This window comes from Podarcis liolepis, assembly GCF_965112155.1.
Source record: "Podarcis liolepis genome assembly, chromosome: 4".
Classification (NCBI taxonomy): Eukaryota; Metazoa; Chordata; class Lepidosauria; order Squamata; family Lacertidae; genus Podarcis; species Podarcis liolepis.
Window position 1 is genome coordinate 10,103,408 of NC_139558.1, and position 22,300 is coordinate 10,125,707.

The 22,300-nt window shown below is 45.8% G+C and overlaps 1 long non-coding RNA gene across 1 annotated transcript in view; it reads right to left on the reverse strand.

Moving 5' to 3' along the window:
- Positions 1 to 899: 899 nt before the first annotated feature.
- Positions 900 to 22,300, reverse strand: part of LOC310706096 — a 132,921-nt gene continuing 111,520 nt past the window's right edge. The window contains exon 3 of the long non-coding RNA XR_014525665.1: positions 900 to 1,307. This is a non-coding gene — a long non-coding RNA (uncharacterized lncRNA). The remainder of the gene's footprint in view (positions 1,308 to 22,300) is intronic.

Genomic DNA, 22,300 nt, shown 5'->3' on the forward strand with positions numbered 1-22,300 from the left:
CCAGAATTTTAAGAAGATACGTATATTGTTGCTTCAGAATCAGGGATGGCACAAGGCATTCTGAAGCAGATCTCTTGTTGCCATTGATCTCATGCTGCTTCTCCTGTTTTTACTGCTTCTACCCCAAATGCTCTGAGGGGTCATTTCTCCCAATAGTCCCTGGTACCCTGCCACCAGCTTGCCCACTCCCAGTCAAAATGCAGCAGCAAGGAGAGGACCTCATGGTCTGTCTCAATGACATATTATTTCACACAGAAGTCCCGTCCCCCCGAGATATGTGTTGTTGTTTAGTCGTTTCCGACTCTTCGTGACCCCATGGACCAGAGCACGCCAGGCACTCCTGTCTTCCACTGCCTCCCACAGTTTGGTCAAACTTATGCTGGTAGCTTCGAGAACACTGTCCAACCATCTCGTCCTCTGTCGTCCCCTTCTCCTTGTGCCCGCCATCTTTCCCAACATCAGGGTCTTTTCCAGGGAGTCTTCTCTTCTCATGAGGTGGCCAAAGTACTGGAGCCTCAGCTTCAGGATCTGTCCTTCCAGTGAGCCCTCAGGGCTGATTTCCTTCAGAATGGAGAGGTTTGGTTTTCTTGCAGTCCATGGGACTCTCAAGAGTCTCCTCCAGCACCAGAATTCAAAAGCATCCATTCTTCGGCGATCAGCCTTCTTTATGGTCCAGCTTTCACTTCGTACAACTTCTTAAAATATGAGGTTTTTCAAATACTGTTTATTTAAATCAAATTTCCCAGTGAGTTTATATTAAACAAGAGAGAAAAGAATCAAAATGGAAATAGTATAACATGAAACAACAGGACAAGAACTAAAAGGCCTGACCTTAAAAGCAAGATAAAATCAACCAGCAGAAGGACTAAACTAAAATGGAACAGAACAACAACAAAGTGCCCTGCCAATGCAAACTCCAATGCATTGTCTCGTTGCAGGAGGAGGGGGATGAGTCTGAGAGTGTAGATTACAACAACACTTCAACACAGTGCAGTCCTTTTCTCCCTGCACTGCAGATTGGGCGAAGAAGGGAGCGAGTCATGTAGTAGCAAAGACAGATCTGCAATGTAGCCCCGCGTTATCGCTGTGCTGCAAGCTGAGAGCTGCATGGCTGCATGTGGGTGTCGCATCCAGACGGTATCACAATCACCTCCATTATCAGATGGGGGCTGAGAGTGATATGACAGTTCTCTAATAAAGGTTTAAGACTGCCACCTACTTGATCTTTACTGGTAAGATGAAACGGCGTAGATCAACAGCACAGTAAATCATTCAAATAGTAGCAGCTTATTGCGATTTTTCACTCCCTAAGCAATAACAAATGTGGGGAAAAATATAATTAAAATTAAACCGAAAGCTCAGAAGTTTGGGGAATGTAAACCATCCATTAGGTGGTATAAATCTAGGAGGCAGGGAGGTGAACAGATATTTCTTATAATTAACTTATACCACCCCCCACCCGTACTTCAGTTTGTGAAGGGTGCTGGGAATTGTAGTTCTGTGTAGGGTAAGCTACACTTCCCATGATTCTTTGGGGTGGGTTTGCTTTAACTGAATGGTGCATGTGCTGCCTCTGTGTCCAGCTATTGGAAGTTGCATTTATTAGCTTGCAACTTCTTGTTCTTTTCCCTCTATTCTACACTTCCAGTGCAATCCTGGGCATAGCTATGCAGACGTCAGTCTCACTGAGTCTAATGGATATGTAAGGGGGTATAGGATTGCAGTCTTCTTGTGTCAGGATTTACTTCTATTAATGTAACAGAAACCAATCTATATCTAGGTTCTGTCTTGCTGACTTTGCATATCATGGCTTCCCTTTCTTGGCTCTGCCCAAGGACCCAGAATTTCAAAATCCATGGTTAGCAGCCTCCTGGAAGTTTGGCTTCAGGAAGTGTGATTCCTATGTTCTTCCATCTGGGTCTTGTCACATTCTCTCTAGTATAATTATCTCCCTACTTTGCATGAAACCCAGAAGCAACAATGGAGAAAACACAAGTCTTTTGCTCTTCCTTTATCATCATCACTTCAGATGAACATTTTAAGTAATTGTTATTCTTTTAAAGGGATGTATTGACTTTTACTAATATACAAAAACATGATGAGCTAATCCTTTGAAAGCTACCTAAGAATATTTCATTCTAAAAAACTCCTCTAAAATCATCTCAGAATAGAGTTGTGTGGTGTCTTTGAATATGACAGATTAGATGTCCTTTAAACTTCCTTCACATATTATGAGCAACAAGCTCTTGTTTAATGTAGACCCATCAAATACAGATCCATGGAAAGAAAAGCAGATAAATGCAGTTTCATGTTCAGTAGCTCTCATGCCATCTCTCTAAGTCATTTAGAAGCTCTGATCCTCTGGGATATCGAGACTCATATAACCAACATGCTTAAGTCTAATTCATGCATGAAAGGGTTAAGACCGTAGAGTAAGCTGTCCTGCCAGGCTTAGTCTAGGTCACTCTCCCTCACCTTGGGTAATCAAGCCTATTGTTGTATCTCAGTCTACCTGACTCAGTGTGTAAAGAGGTGTGTTGCTCCAGCTTAGCTGCTTGACTCTCATAAACCATTCTTGTGTTCCTATACCAAAAATTTAGGAACTTTCACCACTTTGGAACTGAACTAAGCTTTACTGCCTGTGCAACTTTTCCGACTGATGAATGAAAAGCACATGAACCTGACCTTTGAAGCATGTATAAGTAAACATGGCTGGGTGAGGACTGCAGGGCCTGCTCCCTTCCAGGGCCTTCTCCAACTGGCCCAGGGGGCATGGCCCAGGCCCTTTCTCCCGGCTATAAAGGGACTCCTGCTGCAGGGAAGCCTCGGACCATCGGCTGGGTGAGGACTGCAGGGCCTGCTCCCTTCCAGGGCCTTCTCCAACTGGCCCAGGGGGCGTGGCCCAGGCCCTTTCTCCCGGCTATAAAGGGACTCCTGCTGCAGGGAAGCCTCGGACCATCGGCTGGGTGAGGACTGCAGGGCCTGCTCCCTTCCAGGGCCTTCTCCAACTGGCCCAGGGGGCGTGGCCCAGGCCCTTTCTCCCGGCTATAAAGGGACTCCTGCTGCAGGAAAGCCTCGGACCATCGGCTGGGTGAGGACTGCAGGGCCTGCTCCCTTCCAGGGCCTTCTCCAACTGGCCCAGGGGGCGTGGCCCAGGCCCTTTCTCCCGGCTATAAAGGGACTCCTGCTGCAGGGAAGCCTCGGACCATCGGCTGGGTGAGGACTGCAGGGCCTGCTCCCTTCCAGGGCCTTTTCCAACTGGCCCAGGGGGCGTGGCCCAGGCCCTTTCTCCCGGCTATAAAGGGACTCCTGCTGCAGGGAAGCCTCGGACCATCGGCTGGGTGAGGACTGCAGGGCCTGCTCCCTTTCAGGGCCTTCTCCAACTGGCCCAGGGGGCGTGGCCCAGGCCCTTTCTCCCGGCTATAAAGGGACTCCTGCTGCAGGGAAGCCTCGGACCATCGGCTGGGTGAGGACTGCAGGGCCTGCTCCCTTCCAGGGCCTTCTCCAACTGGCCCAGGGGGCGTGGCCCAGGCCCTTTCTCCCGGCTATAAAGGGACTCCTGCTGCAGGGAAGCCTCGGACCATCGGCTGGGTGAGGACTGCAGGGCCTGCTCCCTTCCAGGGCCTTCTCCAACTGGCCCAGGGGGCGTGGCCCAGGCCCTTATTTGGAACAAACTTTTGGGGAAGCTGGGAAGTGTTCTGCAATTGCTTCCCTGTTCCAATGTGTTTTAAAATGTCCTCAAGCAGTCGGTGGCAATTTAAATTTGTATTTCTTTCTTTCCTTTTTTCTCTTGCTGGGGGTGGGTGGGTGTAATGGATATTTGGTTGGGGATTAATTTTAGTGTAATTGTTCTGTTTTTGTTTTCTGTTGTTTTATTGGTTCTGTATAGTTTGTGTTTTGTTTTTAAGGGGTGGGATCAGGGCTGCCTGGGAGTGAGGCCCCAGCCAACACGATGGCTGGGACAAGTTCCACAGGGGGGGAAGCACTGGGACATCCGATCTCGGTGATCATGGGCAGGAGGCGGAGTTACGCTAAGACCAGACCATGTCATTACCGAGGAGGCAGGTTTAGTCGTTGTTTGAAGACTATCCCTGCCTCCGGGTCTGGCCTTGACCAGATGGATACTGGAATCAACAGGGGAAACCCACATAACCTGAAGGTGTTGCTGTGTAATGCCAGGTCAATGGTGAATAAAACCACTGCCATCCACGACCTGATTGTGGATGGAGGATTTGACCTGGCTTGTGTGACAGAGACCTGGTTGAATGAGACAGATGGGCCCGTCCTTGCTGCCGCTTGCCCACCAGGTTTCTCTTACGCACAGCAACCCAGGTCATGTGGGCGGGGAGGGGGGGTTGCAGTGATTTTTAGGAAGTCATTAGTCTGCACCAGGCGTCCTACTGGGAAGACCCAGTTTTCTGAGTGCATGTTCTGGAAGTTGGGCAATAGGGGCAGTACAGGATTCCTTTTGGTGTACCGACCTCCCCGCTGCACCAAGGATTCCCTGTCCGAGCTGCTTCAGGTCGTGGCGGATGTTCTCCTGGAGACACCTAGTTTGGTTGTCCTAGGGGATTTTAACATCCACGCCGACACGACCTTACAAGGGGCCGCTCGGGACTTCGTGGAAAGCATGGCCTCCATGGGGCTGTCCCTGAATAAGTTGGGCCCAACTCATAGTCATGGACATGCCTTAGACCTGGTATTCACCTCTAGCGACGTGGGTGATCTGACACTAAGTAAAAATGAAACCAAAGAAGTGCCATGGTCAGATCACTTCCTGGTGCAACTGGACTTCTCCGCGACCCTTCCCCTCTGCAGGGAGGTGGGACCAATTCGGATGGTCCGCCCCCGCCACTTAATGGATCCAAATGGTTTCCAGAGAGTGGTAGGGGATGCTTTATCCCATGTTGATGGCCTTTCAGCTGATTCCCTGGTGGCCCGCTGGAATGCGGAGTTAACCAGGGCTATCGACTGTCTGGCTCCGAAGCGCCCTCTCCGATTGCATGGAGCCCGGACAGCCCCGTGGTTTTCTTCGGAGCTGAGGGCGATGAAACAATCGCTGAGACGGCTAGAGCGTCGGTGGCAGAAAACTCACTCCGAATCTGACCGGACACAGGTTAGAGCTCAACGTCGAGCCTACCAAGTGGCGATAGCGACGGCGAAGAAGACTTTCTTCACCGCCTCTATTGCATCTGCAGAAAATAGTAGCAGGAGACTCTTTCAGGTGGTCCGCAATTTAACGGAACCACCTTTACCATCGGGGCCTTGTAAAGACCCCAAGATCTCCTGCAACGATTTTGCAAAGTTTTTTGCAGATAAAATCACTCATATTCGGAAGGAGCTAGACACCACCGTGGGAGCAGGGCTGGGGCGGGAGAGTGCTAGAGCCCTGTCTGGTCAAGTTGCATGGAATCAATTTCAATCCGTTACCCCCGAGGATGTGGACAGGCTGCTTGGACGAGTGAAACCAACCACCTGTCTCCTTGATCCTTGCCCATCCTGGCTTATAAAAGCTAGCCGGGAAGGGCTGGGCGATGGGCTCTGCGGGGTGGTGAATGCTTCCCTCTGTGAGGGAACATTCCCAGATCCGCTGAAAGAGGCGGTCATTAAACCGCTTCTTAAAAAACCATCTTTAGACCCGGCCAGTATGGCCAACTATCGCCCAGTCTCAAATCTTCCATTCTTGGGCAAGGTGATTGAGCGTGTGGTTGCTGAACAACTCCAGGCACGCCTGGAGGATGCGGACCATTTGGATCCCTTCCAATCAGGGTTCAGGCCTCATCATGGGACTGAAACTGCCTTGGTCGCACTGGTTGATGATCTCCGGCGAGCTAGGGACAAAGGTGAGAGTTGTTTCCTAGTTCTGCTGGATCTCTCAGCGGCCTTTGATACAATCGACCATAACATCCTTCTGGACCGTCTAGAGGGGTTGGGAGCTGGGGGCACTGTTATACAGTGGTTTCGCTCCTTTCTCCTGGGCCGTGTTCAGAAAGTGGTGGTGGGGGATGAGTGTTCAGACCCTTGGGCCCTCACTTGTGGGGTGCCTCAGGGTTCCGTCCTCTCCCCCATGCTTTTTAACATCTATATGAAGCCGCTGGGAGAGATCATCAGGGGGTTTGGACTGGGTGTCCATCAATATGCAGATGATACCCAGCTCTACCTTTCTTTCAAATCAGAACCAGTGAAGGCGGTGAAGGTCCTGTGTGAGTGCCTGGAGGCGGTTGGAGGATGGATGGCGGCTAATGGATTGAAGTTGAATCCTGACAAGACAGAAGTACTGTTTTTGGGGGACAGGGGGCGGGCTGGTGTGGAGGACTCCCTGGTCCTGAATGGGGTAACTGTGCCCCTGAAGGACCAGGTGCGCAGCCTGGGAGTCATTTTGGACTCACAGCTGTCCATGGAGGCACAGGTCAATTCTGTATCCAGGGCAGCTGTCTACCAACTCCACCTGGTACGCAGGCTGAGACCCTACCTGCCCGCTGACTGTCTGGCCAGAGTGGTGCATGCTCTAGTTATCTCCTGCTTGGACTACTGCAATGCGCTCTACGTGGGGCTACCTTTGAAGGTGACTCGGAAACTACAACTAATCCAGAATGCGGCAGCTAGACTGGTGACTGGGAGCGGCCGCCGAGACCACATAACACCGGTCTTGAAAGACCTACATTGGCTCCCAGTACGTTTCCGAGCACAATTCAAAGTGTTGGTGTTGACCTTTAAAGCCCTAAACGGCTTCGGCCCAGTATACCTGAAGGAGCGTCTCCACCCCCATCGTTCTGCCCGGACACTGAGGTCCAGCGCCGAGGGCCTTCTGGCGGTTCCCTCATTGCGAGAAGCGAAGCTACAGGGAACCAGGCAGAGGGCCTTTTCGGTGGTGGCGCCCGCCCTGTGGAATGCCCTCCCATCGGATGTCAAGGTGATGGACAACTACCTGACATTCAGAAAACATCTTAAGGCGGCCCTATTCAGGGAAGCTTTTAATGTATGATATTTTAGTGTTTCTTGGTTTCTGTGGAAGCCGCCCAGAGTGGCTGGGGAAACCCAGCCAGATGGGCGGGGTACAAATAATAAATTATTATTATTATTATTATTATAAACAGATTGTTTACTAAACTTACTAGGCTGGATCTAGAAAAAGTAAAAGTTGGGCTTTTTTGTGGGCACTGATTTTAATGAGACTGGCTTAAAAGTAAGATGTTTAGAATTAAGGTCCTCTGGCTCAGTTTTCTGATTATGCCAAAATTTGGTTACAGCAATTCTCATAAATACAAAGTAACATTCGGACAACACTGTCCTGCTACTTCTTTTAAAAAAGCAAAACAAAAGTGTTCAATATTCTGTCATATACTAAAAATAGCCCTGGAAGAAGAAATGTTATTAAATATCCTGAAGAATAAACATGAAACCAGTCCAAAGTATTTTGCTTGGATTTAGTCCACCTGAAGTCTTTTATTTCCCCCCTAGGCCTAGCTTATGCCAAAATTTCTGTCAGGTTCTTTCTCTGAATTTTTATGACTTCCTTATATTATTCAGTCAGTTAAGTTGACAAATACAGACACTCATTTCTTTGCCAGTTCAGCACTTTTCTGGATACTGTACTCGTACTGGAATAGTCTTCTAAATTCCAGAGTAGTATTACAGGAGGAGGAAAACTGAGCCAATGTGCGTTATTCGAATGAAAATATTAAGTCCCTATCCAGCTTTACTTGTTCACAACTGCTGGTAGCCCCAGACACCCATTCACATGCAGTGGCGCATTAAGCCAGTTCAATGGGGGCTGAATGAGTATTATTATGGTGTAGACAGGGAGATTGATCTAAATCCAGATCTACACACAGATTTCTCTCCAGAACTGGCCAAAATAATGCGGAATAGTTAGACTTTTATTATTTAAGGTATTCCAATTTCTATCGCACCTCATTGCCAAATGGCCTTGAGGCAGCTCACAAGACTCCAAACAATAAAAAATGTAAACAAGCAGCAATAAAGGACTTTTAGATTGGCAGAGGGCAAACTAAATAAATGTAGAGCTAATCGGCTAAAATAGCAGAGAGGCACTTAAAACTATTAAAGACGTGAGAGAACAGGACAGGCTTTACCTGACAGCTGAAAGACGTATGTCTCTGCAGGGAGTTTTGCAGTTTAGATGCCCCCAGAAAATGGCCTTTTATCTAATTGTTACGCACTTGTCCAACCATGCACATTAGGAGGAAGGCTTATGAGAACCTCAATTCCAACTGGGAAAGCTGGCAACAAGTTGGGTTCTGGTAGTTAAAAAAAAGGTAATCTGCTTACCAGAATGTGCATTATTCCTGGAGATCCCATTACCTTTGCAGAGGTTTCTAGGCATTGGGGCCAGAGAATTACGCAATTGCCCGGGAGCTTGACATGGATCAGATCATTCTCATCACAGGTTTCCAGATGACTACTTGGCAGAAACAATAGTCAGGAGGATACAATGTACGCTGCCATTGATTTTCTCTTATGTTGTGTCATGAGTAATGTAGCTTCTGCAGATTGTTCTTCTGGGTTTCGCACATGTCTATTAAAAAGCAGAGTTAAAAGTGAGAGTGTAGCTTTGATAGATGCTACATCTTTGCGGGACGTGGGTGGCACTGTGGTCTAAACCACTGAGACTAGGGCTTGCCAGTCAGAAGGTTGGCGGTTCGAATCCCCATGACGGGGTGAATTTCCGTTGCTCTGCCACAGCTCCTGCCAACCTAGCAGTTGGAAAGCATGTCAAAATGCAAGTAGATAAATAGGTACCACTCTGGCAGGAAGGTAAATGGCATTTCCGTGTGCTGCTCTTGTTTCACCAGAAGTGGCTTAGTCATGCTGGCCACATGACCCAGAAAAACTGTCTGCGGACAAACGTCCCTTGGCCTGTAAAGCAAAATGAGCACCGCAACCCCAGAGTAGTTTGTGACTGGACTTAACCTTTTTTTAAAAAAAAAATATTTGGAGTGTGATTAGAACTGTTGTATTTGACTTGTTATAGAAGATCTCCAGCCTAACTCTAATAGAGACTTATGGTCACCTTTCTAGATGGAAAAAACAGGGAGAAAATAGCTAAGGCTAAATCCTAACAACTGGAACATTGAGCTTCACACACACACACACACACACACACACACACACACACACATTTATATATGATGTACTGGCCATTACTAGGGTGTGGTTAAGAGTGTTGACTAGTGAGCTGTCCAAGTTTGTTCTTTATGTCCTTTCTGAGCATCATAAGGCGTGGTGTAGCATACTCTAGAATACACTAAGTTTCCAAAAAAATAAAAATAAAATAAAATTCTAAGTTATGACCTAAAGCACATTTACTTACAACAAGACAGTTCCAGCCAGAGCACTGGTGCTTGTTTTCAAACCAGTAAATCTAGGATTGGAGGAGTCAGTGCTTTGTGTGTCATAAATATACGCCAGAAAGGTGAAGACCAACGTCGTCTGCCTTTAGAGCATCAGTATGAAAGATTCCATACCAGATTGAAAAATCTGTGAGTAACAGGAAGTCTGTCAAATCTACACACTACACAAACACACGTTTTAGTGAGGGGAAAATAGTTTGCAAATTGTATTATTATTATTGTTATTGTTATTGTTATTGTTATTGTTATTGTTATTATTCTACTGGGCTTTGATGACATTTATGCTGAAAACAAACATGATTCAACCTGTATATCTACCAAGCCAGTCTATATTTTACTGGAAGGAGAGTGGAGAGCATTTGTACGGGTCCCATCTGGAAGAAATAAAAAGGCCATTCTTAGATTCCCTGTGGCATCTATTCACAACAATGTACATGATTTCATCAACTCTAGCTGTGCACCTGCGAGCTGCTTAGTCCGTTTCCATACTGGGGCTGGGGTGGGGACTATGAGAGTCCAGTAAGACTTCTTTCTGCATCTCAGTTCTGGGAATACTCAAAATCCTTAAGGAAGCATGGGGGGGTTAGTTTTTCATGATATAAACACACCCCCTTCCATTTAGAAGGCATGCATTTTCAATAATCAAAATTGCAGTCCTAAGCAACCCTTCTAAGAGAGTAAGTTTGAGGGATGTACCGTATTTTTTGCTCTATATGACTCACTTTTTCCCTCCTAAAAAGTAAGGGGAAATGTGTGTGCGTCTTATAGGGTGAATGCAGGCTGTGCAGCTATCACAGAAGCCAGAACAGCAAGAGGGATTGCTGCTTTCACTGCGCAGTGATCCCTCTTGCTGTTCTGGCTTCTGAGATTCAGAATATTTTTTTTCTTGTTTTCCTCCTCCAAAAACTAGGTGTGTCTTGTGGTCTGGTGCGTCTTATAGAGCGAAAAATTACTTTAAGGGAACAGATTCAGGGCTGTCTGTAATACCGCAATTTTCTAGCATGTGGCAGCAATAACAGCAAACAGCCCTGTGGCACCTTAAAGGCTAACAAATTTATCATGGCCTAAGCTTTGCCGGACTAGAGTGCAGTTCATCAAATGCACTTATGAATACATTTGTTGGTCTTTAAGGTGCCACAGGACTCCTCGTGCAGTAGCTTTTCTTGATCAGAGATTACCTGTGCGCCACATCTAGACCTGGGAACACTGGCGGAGGAAGAGGGGGCGGGGGGAGCACACCGCCCCTGGCACCACAATCCGGGTAGGGTGCCATCGCGGCTGCCCCCCCTGCGTTGGGCACCATGTCCCTGCGGGTGGCGTATCACACCCCCAGGACACACACCATGCCCCTGTGGGCGATGTGCCCCGCCCCCAAGATACGCACCAGGCCCTATCTAAAAAGACAACAAAATGATCTGGACTCCTTGGCAGGTTTTGAATAAATACCCACAAATTTATTAGTTGAACACATGGTAGATAAGGCAAGGATATGTACAATTTTATAACATGCAGAGAACAATATGTGCAAAGAAACCAGAGAGGGGAGATGAGGGAAGTCCTGGGTGGGAGGGGAGAGGGAGGGTGGGGTGGGAAAGGGGGGGAAATAATGTAATTGATTATTTGGATTGATAATTTGCTATGTTGAAATTGTCTAATAATTTATTTTTTTTAAAGGAGAGATACGCACCATGCCCCCTGGGACGTCCACCAGCCACGCCCCTGCCTGCTCTCGGCCTCCGGTGCCAGAGCATGAAGCTCCGCCACTGCCTGGGGAAGCAGGCAAATGCCTCTGCCAACAAACTGGAATGGTGTGGGCACTCATTGGAAGGTTTCGCCATTTCCAGTGGCTGTGCTGATCATGGTTTCTAGGTTACCCTGATGGAGAAAGGCAGTGCAATGAGGGTAATTTAACAAGGGGGCATCCTGCAGGGTCCCATAAAGCAAACACGGACTCCCATCCAAGTTTCTTCTCTCACACACTCAGTGCAAGTGGTGAAGTCAGAGCTTTCTTTTGGGGAATTACAGGGAGAAGAAATACCCAAACTGTATAGAAATTTATTCATGTATGTTGCAAGAATGTTACTTGCCCAACAATGGAAAGAAGAAGAAGTCCCAACGAAAGAAGAACGGATACAAAAACTTTGTACGCAGAAATGGCGAAACTTACCGGGAAAATAAGAAATCAAGATAACAAACTTTTAACAAAAGAATGGAAATAGTTTATTGAATATTTACAAACAAACTGTAAACAGATAAGAACATTGGCAGGATTATTGTAATAACCTGCAATTTTATAAGAGTATATATTTAAAGTAGATGAGTAAATGAGCAAATTAAGATAATTTGGAATATGCAGAAAATATAAACAAACCAAGGAACCGCAGAAAGAGGGGGCAATGTTCGAAATGTTAAAATGATTCTAAAATTTTTGAAATGTATGAATTTGAAAATCATTTTTTACAAAGTCTGAGCTTTCTAAAATGTGTGTCGTGAGACATTCGTGTGTCGGCTGCAGTGGGCAGGTGTGTCCCATCGCTTCTTCTGGGGCTGGAAAGGGGTCAGCAACCGAAGGCCCATGGGCCAGGAGCGGCTCACAAGGCTTGTCTAACCAGCCCATGGTGACCCCTGCCGCTCCCCCACCCCGCCGCCTGCTCTTACTGGTGCGGCACGGGGACCAGCTTCTGGGTTGATGGTGCCTGTGTACATGAGCACTCCTCCGACCCGGACGTGCATTGGAAATAGCGTGTGCACACGTGTGCGGGACGGAGAAGCGCCCATGCGCATGCACACACACTATTTCTGGTGCACTTCCAGGTCGGAGAAGCACCGGAAATAGCATGGGCGCATGGGCGCTCCTCTGACCCGGAAGAGGACGCATGCACACACACTCAGGGCCATCCTCCGATGGACGGAGCGTCGACCGGCCCATCCTCAGATAAGGTTGCCGACCTCTGGGTGAGTTTAACCTCCAGTTTGCTAGTAAAACTGAATTACAGTGGTGCCTCGCAAGACGAAAAGAATCCGTTCTGTGATTCTCTTCGTCTAGCGGTTTTTTCGTCTTGCGAAGCAAGCCCATTGACGGATTAGCGGATTAGCGCTATTAGCGGCTTTTAGCGGCTTATCTGCTGATCGGATCAGCTGATAAGCGGCTTAGCGGCTTAGAAAAAAGGGGGGAGGAAAAAAAACCAGCAGGAACTCGCAAGACATTGACGTCTTGCGTAGCAAGCCCATAGGAAATTTGTTTTGCGAAGCACCTCCAAAACGGAAAACTCTTTTGTCTAGCAAGTTTTCCGTCTTGCGAGGCATTCGTCTTGCGGGGCACCACTGTACTGTGTCATGAACTGATACATGTCTAAAATGTGTGTCACCAACATGACACACATTACCTAGCAGCAACCAGCAATGGTGCCCCACCCATGCTGCCTCACTGGTTGTTACTGGGTTTTTCCCAGAGACAGCACTAAAGTCCTTTGAGGCTGGCTTTAGAAACTGCCAAAATGAGGAGCATCTCTCTCTCTCTCTCTCTCTCTCTCTCTCTCTCTCTCTCTCTCTCTGAATTTTCAGAGGCAAACAGGCAAAGCATTTAATTTCAAATTGAGACTCAGTGCCTAATACACTGGTTTCACTCTTGCATTGGCTATGGCTGGTTCTGTTGGGGAAGAAGTAATTTTATTTGTTTTGTGAATTTGTTATTTGACTTGTTAGCTGCCTTCGAGCACACGGCAAGTTTTGAAGTGACAAAATTAAGGCGTTAAAGCGTCTGAATGCCACATACAAAAGGCTTCACTCTACAGCTTTCTAAGCAGCACGTATGCCCAGATCTACAGTAACGATGCCAAACGGAATGAGTAATATTTCATTCCTTGAATTCTGAGGCACGAAACGACAGATTAAATGCACACAATAAAATTATCCCCTCCCCGCAAAGATTCAGTGGTTTGTTGTTCTTTGCTACAACTGGGCCCTGCAATGGGTTGTGGTTGTGGTTGTTTTTTTAATGCAATTTGTCTTAGAATAGATAGGCTCTGTTTAAAACCAGGAAAGTTGAAAGCTTCCAGGCAGTGCCTGATAGCCCCTTTTTCAATTGCTCACCTTCTCTATAGCTGAGTGAACACTTAAGGAAGTTGAATAGCATTGCAGCCTGTCTGGGACATGAAGGAATGGAGGAGGAGGATAATCACAGCATCATCAACCCAATTCTCCAAGGGAGCTGCCCAATAATGCTGTTCTAATTGAATAACTTATCCATAGCTATTTCCCTGGGGAGAGCCTCCAGGTTAAAGCTCTGTATGGAGGCAGATGGTGCAGAATGCACAATGAAACCTGTAATTTTCTCTCACCACTGGGCATGTTAACAGAGATTTGTTTTCTCTGCCTCCTTTAATATTTTAACCATTTCCCCCAAATTATTATGTGCCAAGGATGCAGAGATGAGGAAACTCGTGATAAATTACAGTCTGCTCAAGACACGACCCACAACTCTCTGCTAAGCAGTAATTGTTGATGTAAGCATCTGCCAGGTGTGTGTGTGTGTGTGTGTGTGTGTGTGTGTAGAAATGAAAATAACCCAATTAATAGCAAGTGTCACCATTTTGAAGCAAACTCATACAAACTACCAAGCCTGACAGTTTCGCTCAGGAGTCACATAGACACGACTCAGATACCATGGGCAAATGACCAAGTTCAGCTATTTAGAATGAGGGTGCTACCAAAAATATTTTTCTTTGCACAGCATGTGACTAAATTTTACATAGATTCTATTACGTGTATGATTGTTGCGATTCAGAAGCTTATGTTTAGTAAGAAGTTCTAAAGCACCTCAGGTAACTGTGTGTAACAGGAAACCACCGCAGAAACATGGTCAGCTGTGGTGGGACACTATAGGGCTATGATTTTCTTGTATTAGCTTCTTGTGGTTTTCATTTCTTTTCTTTTTTTAAAAAAGATATTTATTAATGTTTCAGCATATTACAAAAATAAGAGAAAAAAGTAAAAGAAAAGGGGAAAAAACAAAAATACAAATACAAAGTAAAAACAGTTAAAAACAAATCAGTCTTTCCATATCTTATCTTTCATTTGCTTGTTTCCCTGACCTCCTCACACCTCCCTTTTTTGTATTCCAGTTCAATTAGTTAATTCAGCAAATCCTTTCCCTCTTTGATTTTATCTTAATCTTTTATCTTAATATATTATAACTTTAAGTTATCACCTGTTAACAATCCATTTTTACATATTCCTTTATAATATTGCATTTTTACATATTCCTTTATAATATGCCCAGGAGAAAGGCCTCTGGTTTCTTCAGAAAGGTATATTTAAATACCTTTTTCATTTCATTATAAATCATCTCCCAGAAAGCCTTAATCCTTGGGCACGTCCACCAAAGGTGAAAGAATGTACCTTCAGTTTCTTTACATTTCCAACATTTATTATCGGGCAAATGATAGATTTTTGCAAGCTTGACTGGTGTCATGTACCACCTGTATATCATTTTCATAATATTCTCTCTTAAGGCATTACATGCCGTAAACTTCATACCTGTGGTCCATAACTGTTCCCAGTCAGCCATCATTATGTTATGTCCAACATCTTGTGCCCATTTAATCATAGCAGATTTCACCGTTTCATCCTGAATATTCCATTTCAACAGCAAGTTATACATCTTTGACAAAATCTTGGTTTTGGGGTCTAACAGTTTCTGTTTCCAATTTTGATTTTTCCACCTGGAAGCCAATTTTCTTGTCCAAATTATATGCCTCCATTATCTGATAACAATGAAGCCAATCTCACACTTTATTTTTTAGTTTTTCAAAACTCTGCAATTTCAATTTATCTCCCTCTTGTTCCAAAATTTCCCAATATTTCGGCCATTTGGCCTCCATATTGAGCTTTTTCTGAGCATTCGCGCCCTGATTCTCAAATTCGTTTGTTTCTCCTTCAATTCAATCATAGACAACATCGACCTGTGGTCCTCGAGTTGCCTATGTATCGGTGGTATCCTTTCTTCTACAGCAACTGCTATTTCCTTTGCTTTTTCAGCTGTCTTTCGGGTCAAAGTAGATTCCTGTAGCAGTTTCTCAATAGTTTCTGTATTAGTATTCACCTTCTGTCCCAGATTATTAATGCTTGTAGTATTTTGATCAATTTTAATTGATGCTTCAACTACTTGTTTACTTAGTTTTTCCAAAGATTCATTAATTTTGCCTAGTGCCAGAGCTAAAACACCTTCAGATGCCATTCCTTTTGGTTTAGGTTCTACAGATGCAGCCCCTGATGCTCTTCGCTGCAGCCCAGTGTCTGGACGAAAAGATCTACCAGACCTCGTTGTTTTTTCTTGAAGCAAAACTATCTTTTCTTTTCCATCTGCCATAACACTCTAGTTAAAGCCCAAGGTCAGTCCCACGGCCAGAATTTGTTTTGAAGTGGAAAATTCCCCTGGCCCAGTTGTTGTTGTAACAATTTCAAACTTCCTCTAGGGGGACACAGTAACAGTCAAAACTTGTTGCATTAAAAAAATAACCCTTTTTAATCCCCCAATTTACAAAATAGACAACCGTTTCAATTTCAATTTGTTTCCAGTTACTTTAAAGCCAGGAGAAGCCAGCCAGAAACACTGTATCTCTCCTGCAGAGTTAGCTGTCAAAAAGTACTCTATTCACCAACAGCGCATTTCACAGTACGGCATTCTTATTGTCCATTGGCAGCCCGTTCCCAGGTTTTAAGCGGCGGATTTTAGCTTCCTTTCCTCTCTTTTTGCAGGAAAATATAGTTCACACCTTTCCCCCTCCTCTCCTGCAGCCAAGGGGGGAAATTGCTTGTTTTGATGTTAGGATTATAGTCCTTTTCAAACGACTTTCAAGGTTTTAGCTTACAACTTCTTTGCTTTACTCTATTTACAAAGAACGGAAGGCGGACTTCCTGTTTGTGCCTCCTCGCTTCGGTACCAAATTAAGTCTTTGTTCTCCTTTATTTCCAATTTTAACCTACTCACGGGTAGTTGTTTTTGTAGCCAGATTGTCACAGGAAAAAGTCAGCGCTCTCCGGTAATGGCTGTGCGGCTTCGCTCCACGGAAGAAGCAGTTGACTCTCAGCACCACGCCGCTTGCCCCGCTTCGCTCCGGAGCCCGTAATTGGGTTCCTTTACAAATTGGGGGGGGGCGCGAAAGGTGCCCGCCGAGTCCCACGGTCACAGGCTTCACCCGCCTGTGATTTTCTAAGGGGTCCCCGCTTCGCCGTAGCGGAACAGACCCGATTTCCGTAGAGCCAGTCCCTCTGGATCAGAGGGAGTCCGCCATTACCGATGGCGCCACCCCGGAAGTCTTGTGGGTTTTCATTTCAACAGTATTTTGTATCTTGTATTTTGTCTCAGACCCTCCAAGGGTCCCTATTTTCCAGGGACGTCACTGATTTGGAGAAGCCGTCCCGGTTTCTGATTTGATCCCGGAATGGCCCACTTTTCCTTAGGATGTCCCTATTTTCATCGGAGAAATGTTGTGGGGTATGGAGTTTTCAGATCCCCAAGCCATCTGAAGGCAATCCTGTTTAGGGAAGTTTGTTTTTAAAAAATGTTTAGTGTTTTATTATGTTTTTGTATATGTTGGAAGTTGCCCAGAGTGGCTGAGGCAACCCAGTAAGATGTGTGGGGTATATATAGTGAAATTATCATTATGGAATGGGATGTCCCTATTTTCATCGGAGAAATGTTGGCGGGTATCTGTCTGTTACTTCTTGTGGGCTAAGCCTTGTTTGGTATCTGTACTCTCATTTCATGATATTATGTTTTGTAACATTATATATATATATATATATAGAGAGAGAGAGAGAGAGAGAGAGAGAGAGTATTTTTTTAAAAAAACCATCTCTCTCTCTTTCTGTCTCTGGGTCCTATATAGTAGGATACTTCCTTCTTGTGTATGGATCATGCCCTTAAATATGGCACATGAGAATGACTTTACCACCAGTACATATTCTCCCAGTGCATTAGTATTAGTAAAGAAAATCCTCACTGCCAATCTTCAGATATCCAAAACTGCAATACCCATGCACAAGAGAAAGGTATCGACAGAAATACTAAAAATGTAAGGGGTGAAACCTGTGGGGCAGGGTGTGGACGTGACAGCACTTTGAGAACTAAACATGCTCAGTAACACACTGAGTGCTATTGGGGATGGGAAAGAAAATTGAAGTGAGGAGGAACAGAGCGGGTCATCCTGAGAGAGAACTTGGCTGGCTGGCTGGACATGAGCACTTCATGCTGCAATTTTTGCTGCACCTCCCACTTACACTTCTTAAAAAAACCTTCCTACTGGTGTACAGCCTGTGCTCTCCTGAGGGTTCAAGGCAGGGGGCACAAAAGTTAGGTCTTGTTCTTGATCTTGAAGGACACCCAGTGACTTTCATGTTGCTTTCAAAGTGCACACCTACAGTACGTATTATAGGGTTTCCATATTGCTGAGATTTTGAGTTTCCTAAAAAAACAAAACAAAGGCTCCTGATTTTTACTTTATATGGCAACCCTAACATTCTATTTCAATTGCTTTGGTTTAGCAGTCACACCATCCCAGCGGTGAAACACATTTCTTTGAGGGAGATAGAAGCTCTCTAAAAACAATTCTCAGCACCTTCGCCAACTACAATTCCCAGAATTCTCTAGAGGAAGCCATTATAGCTGATCTAGTGGGAGAATGTGGATTAAAATGAGAATATTGATGCAATCCATCCAAATGTAACCACAATGAACTCTCATTGACTTTAGTGAGAGAGGGGGGGGGTTAAGCAGGTGCTTAGCTTCCCCTCTGGAACAAATGTGATTTAAAATGGGATGACCTTTGGCTCGGCTGCACCCTGTTTGAATCCAGCTTTTTGACAAAACAGTCTCTGTGGATTTCAAATCCAGTGGTTATTGTTGTTTCCCCCTTAATCTCTACCACGATAAATATGTGCCATACAGCTGCATACATCTACCTAGCTAGGGTGGAAAGCTCTCCTGAGTTGGACTTCTAAATGACAGGCCACAGCCGTGTTTTCTTTCCTTTTGTTCTTCAACCTGTAATACAATCAGCAGCGGCAGCAGCAAATGCGGCTGAAAGGCAGAGCCGCCTCGGAAGGCGAGGCACGCAGAGGCAGCCTGTCAGCAGCCTAACAATATGACAGATGACAGACCCACAGGCAAATCTGGGATTGCCAGCAGATCAGTCCGGAAGTCAGCCAACGAGCCAGATGCAGCTACTGCAAAGATGATATCCTCATTTTAGCAGCTGGGCTCTGTGTGTCCTCAGCTTTGACCCCAATGGCTAGAAACAAATGAGAAAAGGTCCAGTGATGTCAAAATATTCTCTCTTCCAGGGGTTTGTGCACTTATTAAGATTTCACCCTTTGGTTTCTATACTGACAGGAGCGAATCTGTTGACATCTAGGTAGCTGCAGAGTTATCCCCAAGGAGTGAATTCAGCAGGTGATTCGCTACAGGTACGTTAGGGCATTTTCGCATGCCGGGCTCCCGCCTGCGTCTTATGCTAATGCGGGAGAGAAGGTGAAGGAAAGGCATCTGTGAGGCGGATGAATCATCCGTCCAGTGCCAGCTTTACACTTGGGTTTCACAAACCAAACTGGAAAAAATAAACTGCCTGGTAGAAACCCGTGTGTGAAAACACCTTTCAAATTGACCAGGAGGCAATGCTAACACAACACAGAACGTGATGCCAGATGGCACCTGCTCTGTGCTAAAACTGATTTACTTCTCAGACACACAGCACTCCTCAAACATGCATAATTGCCTTGATTTGGGAGCAGTCACTGAATGGAAAGAGGTTTGTTCCCCTCAGATTTCCTGTACAGAGGATGCAACAGGCTGCTCTATGCGTTGGTTTAACAGCCATTGCTTTCCCCCACAGAATTCTGAGATCTGAGGCTTTTTAAGGAAGACCAGTGGCGGCCAATAGGCTTCCCAGGGAGCTCATCAAACTCTGGCCTTCTTCACACATTCTTCTCCATGTCACCAAGGATCAGCAAGGCTGTGCTTCCAGTTCCAGCCACAATGTCAGGCAACTTCGACCAGTTGCAACCTTGACATCTGTGGAGGTGGGAAATAGACCTGACCCACGTGTGGGTAATTAACAGTTCACGGAACAAAGACTCCATATGCACAATACACAGGAATCAAGGGATTATGCCCTTTCTTTGGACCTTATAAGGATCCTCTTTCAAAGCCCTGGAACTTTGGCTAAATAAAGGCATACTAGGGCAGATTAATTGAAGAGGGGAAAGGAGGAGCTTAACGGAGAGTGCAGAGTTATGGTATCCAGGTCTCTTTAATGTGAAATAAAATATTGTTACAAAAGCCCGGTGTCTGCCCCCCTCTCTCTGCCAAGCAGTGGCAACAGCGCATGGGGCCACAGGCCCACATACAGGGTCTGTGTCCCTTTGGAGAATTCACAGAGATTGTCGTGCTTTAAGAAATATGGTTTACTTGATTATATACACCTTCAGTCTGCATGGAGGGAGTCCAGATTTTACAGCATGGCTCAAAGCTTTGCAGGCAACCTTTCCTTCTCTCCCGCCAGAATGCATCTCAGCCTTTGGTTTGTTTTTTTCCTTCTTCATCCTTCCCAGAAGCCCCTGCTTCAAAAAACCCTTTTCCGGTCCCCTCAAACACACAGTTACCCCAGCGACCCTTGCATAGCTGTCAACGTTTCACCTTTTTTAAGGGAAATTTCCGAATAGGATTCCGAATAGGGAAAAGTTGACAGCTATGGACCCTTGTGACACCTGACTCCCCAGGCCTAAGGATCCTTCTATGGCTCATCAGCACCTTTTTGTAATGTTCTTCCCCCAGCCAGCCAGGCTGGTTTGCATAAGCCAGCCCAGGAATTCCCACCCAGCTTGCATTCTCCCTTCATACCACAAATAACCAAAAGCCTAGCATTTATTTATTTCTAGGTTGATCCTGTCCATAACACTATTTAAGCACCCACATTAGGATAACAGCAGTAGAGGAGGATGACACCAACCCACCCACCCAACACCCACCCACACAATACACTGATGTTTCCTATCAGGATGGTAAATCCTAGTTTTCCAGCTAAGATTTAGAAGAAAAGAAAAGTCTGGCTGCCTACCTGAAGTAGAGGGGAGGGGCACTATTCATGACTGAAGGAGAGTCTCCACCCCCATTGTTCAGCCCAGAAACTGAAGTCCAGCTCCAAGGACCTTCTGGCGGTTTCCTCACTGCAAAAAGTGAAGTTACAGGGAACCAGGCAGAGGGCCTTCTTGGTAGTGGCACCCGCCCTGTGGAACACCCTCCCATCAGATGTCAAACAAACAAACAATTACATTACTTTCTGAAGACACCTGGAGTCAACTCTGTATCAGGGAGTTTTTAATGTCGGACGTCTCACTGTGTTTTTATATTATGTTGGAAGCCGCTCAGAGTGGCTGGGGTAACCCAATCAGATGGGCAGGGTATAAGAAATATTATTGTTGTTGTTGTTGTTGTTGTTGTTGTTGTTGTTGTTGTTGTTGTTGTCTTTGACTTGATGGCACGTAGAGCTGCCACGCAAATTGTGAAGTGGAAACCAGGCTCACGCCCCAGGTGGAGAGAATCTGTCACGGCTTCTCTTTAAACTTTACATCTTTTTTCACCTTCTCTACGTCTTTCTTTTATGCCCTGGCGAATTCTTTCTTTTCTTTTCCGTGTACCATCTTTGGGGAACTCTCCTCCCCCCGCATATACACACAATTACCTTCCCCATTTCTCTCGCCGCCTTTCAGGTTCCTTGACAGAGAGCCACTTTTCACATCCTCAGAGCCCTTTATGACCATCGTTAAATTAGTGCAGGGCAGCAATCTTAAAAGACGCTGGCTTGGAAGTTAACTCCATCCGAATCGATAGGACTCACTTCAGAGTAAATAAATACATGGACGGTGGTGGGAACATTAAAGTGAAATGAACCGCTATTCCTCTAGCCGAAACCTAGTGTGTGGAACAGAGCTCGCCCTTCTCCAGAAACGCACTTCGCCCCTCCTGTGGTTCCCCACAGGCACTGCTTTGAGCATTTTTAATGAAAGAGCCATAAATAAATGTATGGCTGAATATAATGAAGGACCCTGAGCTAAGACGCAGGCAGAGAAGGAAGACCGAAAGCAGATAAGCCTGACGTATACAGCAGCCAGCTCCCACAGCATGCATTGCTATGACCCAGGCTGGGCATTCTGGGAAATAATTGAAGGTCTTGAAGGACAGGGAATAAGGTTGTTCTTCTAGCAGGAAGCAGCACTGGCCCCAGGGCAAGAGAAAGTGGAAGGTGATGTACAGCTCTTGCATTCACCGCCTGCTAGATTCTTTTTGACACAGGGGGAATGTCACTGCCCCAAAGTGCTATCTGCTCCTGTCACTATCAGCATTCAGCAGGTGAATCTGTGTAGGCGATGGAGCTCAGCCGAGACGCCCAAGGAGAGAGAGAGAGAGAGAGAGAGAGAGAGAGAGAGAGAGAGAGGGAGAGAGGGAGAGAGAGAGATGGTGGAGGACCAAGAAAGATCCCCAAAGGTAGGTCCGGAAATCACATTCACGAAAGGGCTGGAATGCGGGGAGAATTGAGCAAGGAATGCAGAATGACACAGTCACTGCAACTCGGCCAATTATAAAGTTTTCCTTAAAAAAACACAAAAAACCAGTGCAGTTGGATCCTCCGTCTCAGCAGCAGTTTCTGCAAGAAAGCCAGGTACTGGCAGGACTCATTCACAGTTTAAACAACACGTGGCTTTTAAAAACAGGGAAACAAAATGGTTTTAGCCAAACGGCAATGTTCAAGAGAATAAATGCAAAGAATTAGAGAGCTGGAAGACACTTACTATCTTTCAAAATGCACTTACCAATCTACCCTTTAAAAAAAAAATTACCCTCAAAATAACACCAGATTCAGCCTCCA